The 2,330-nt window shown below is 52.1% G+C and overlaps 1 non-coding gene across 1 annotated transcript; it reads left to right on the top strand.

The window, feature by feature from the left end:
• The first annotated feature begins 729 nt into the window (after nt 1-729).
• On the top strand, nt 730-804 carry Trnat-ugu (transfer RNA threonine (anticodon UGU)). The gene has a single exon. It is a non-coding gene; the product is annotated as a tRNA-Thr (tRNA).
• Nucleotides 805-2,330: the final 1,526 nt, after the last annotated feature.

The raw sequence follows: 2,330 nt of genomic DNA, 5'->3' as shown, positions 1-2,330 counted from the left end.
TGCTGGGAAGTGGCGGTGCGGTCCCCTACGGCACTGCGTAGGATCCTACGGTCTTGGCGTGCATCCGTGCGTCGCTGCGGTCCGGTCCCAGGTCGACGGGCACGTGCACCTTCCGCCGACCACTGGCGACAACATCGATGTACTGTGGAGACCTCACGCCCCACGTGTTGAGCAATTCGGCGGTACATCCACCCGGCCTCCCGCATGCCCACTATACGCCCTCGCTCAAAGTCCGTCAACTGCACATACGGTTCACGTCCACGCTGTCGCGGCATGCTACCAGTGTTAAAGACTGCGATGGAGCTCCGTATGCCACGGCAAACTGGCTGACACTGACGGCGGCGGTGCACAAATGCTGCGCAGCTAGCGCCATTCGACGGCCAACACCGCGGTTCCTGGTGTGTCCGCTGTGCCGTGCGTGTGATCATTGCTTGTACAGCCCTCTCGCAGTGTCTGGAGCAAGTATGGTGGGTCTGACACACCGGTGTCAATGTGTTCTTTTTTCCATTTCCAGGAGTGTAGATAAAGCTTACTGGCCAATGATCTTCTTCAGCGCGGATGCACTCACATTGGTCAAACTCTTTTGGGAATCGGTAGATTGACTGCCGCGAGTAATAAGTATAGTGGGCAGGAGCATTTGAAATGTAGTGTGTGGACAGTAAGCTGGAAATGTGGGTCTCACGGGGAGCGTCCCCGAGATAAGACGCTGCAGTGGCACTACCCTCTGTGTGCTCGATGGCTCAGTCGGATAGAGCGTCTGCCATGTAAGCAGGAGATCCCGGGTTCGAGTCCCGGTTAGGGCACACATTTTCAACTCTCCCCGTTGTTGTTTATCAACACCTGTAAGCAGCTAATGGTATGGATTTCATTGTAATTTCATTGTTGTAATTGTTCCCCTATATCAGGGATTCTGGAACTGGGACTGAGTTGACGTTCGAGCTGATCTCACACGCGTTCTATCGGGGACAGATCAGTCGATCTTGCTGCCTGCAGGGATACCTCAACATCAGGTAGACAGTTCACAGAGGACCGATAACCTTTGCAGACTGGTCCCTTTAACCCCACAAACCAACCAGTTCACAGAGACAGTGCCGTATGTGCAGGACCATTCTTCTGTTGAAAATTGGCTTGACGATACTATCACATTAGAGGTGACACACTGACCTGAAGTCATATCCGATGGCCAGGTCACCGCTTTGTCTCTCCTAAACATTGGAAGAGTGAGACGACTTCGAAGTCGCTGCCATATTCGCCGACATTGGTCATCAAGATAGTGCAGAGCCGCGATTCATTATTGAACACAGTGGTGCTAGATGACACAGAACTTTGCGGAGAGTCCATACCTTGTACTCTTATGGCGGGAGTTACGATGTGCTCGGTGCACAATACAGTGATCCTCCCTTGTGGCGGCCACACGTAGTCGACCGGATCTTTGAGGTCGAGAGTGCCTGCCCATGCAGTCCAACATCAGACCACTGTCACATCGGAATACACCGCGAATCTGGGTACTGTACGATTCGACCAGCCGGCGTAATGGAGACCAATAATGAGGCCCTTTTTAACTGCCAGCTGCCGATAACACTGTTTCCTACGCCGCTAGGCGTGTCTGCTCCCTTCACAGTGATTACTCAACATCTGTCGCTGTTCACGTATCTTACACACCGTACCAGGGCTAGTAAGAACATTAAAAACGAACAACACTAGTGCGCTCTGGTGGGCGTTTACCTGTCACAGAGAATTGTACCTCTAATCATTTACATACCCGTCGATCGTGTGTACGTGTACCAAGTTACATTGCCATCCACCTACGATTCCTGGGTGCTTCACTTCTTTTGTCAGCCAGTGTACATCTCCACTTCGCAAGAAACTTAATGGATTGTGGAGAAGGGGCGTGAGAAGAGTGATCATCGGTAACCATCCGTATTACCTCTAATTTCTCGAATTTTCTCATCGTGCTCATTTTAAGAGACGTATTTGAGAGAAAGTAATATGTTGTCCAATTCTTTCCGGGGCGTGCTCTCTAAATGTCGGTAGTAAACCTGTCCTTGGCGCACAACTTATCTGGTGCAGCGACTGCCACTGGACTTTGTTAAGCATCCCCTTAATGCTACCGTGCCGACTAAACAATCCCGTTTCCGGGCGGGAAGGAGCGCCTGGTCCCCGGCACGAATCCGCCCGGCGGATTTGTGTCGACGTCTGGTGAACCGGCCAGTCTGTGGATGGTTTTTAGGCGGTTTTCCATCTGCCTCGGTGAATGCGGGCTGGTTCCCCTTATTCCGCCTCAGTTACACTATGTCGGCGATTGCTGCACAAACAAGTTCACGTACGCG

Source organism: Schistocerca cancellata, chromosome 1 (assembly GCF_023864275.1).
Source record: "Schistocerca cancellata isolate TAMUIC-IGC-003103 chromosome 1, iqSchCanc2.1, whole genome shotgun sequence".
NCBI classification, from domain to species: Eukaryota; Metazoa; Arthropoda; class Insecta; order Orthoptera; family Acrididae; genus Schistocerca; species Schistocerca cancellata.
Note: the sequence above shows the minus strand (reverse complement) of the source record. Positions and strands in the feature narration are given on the sequence as shown.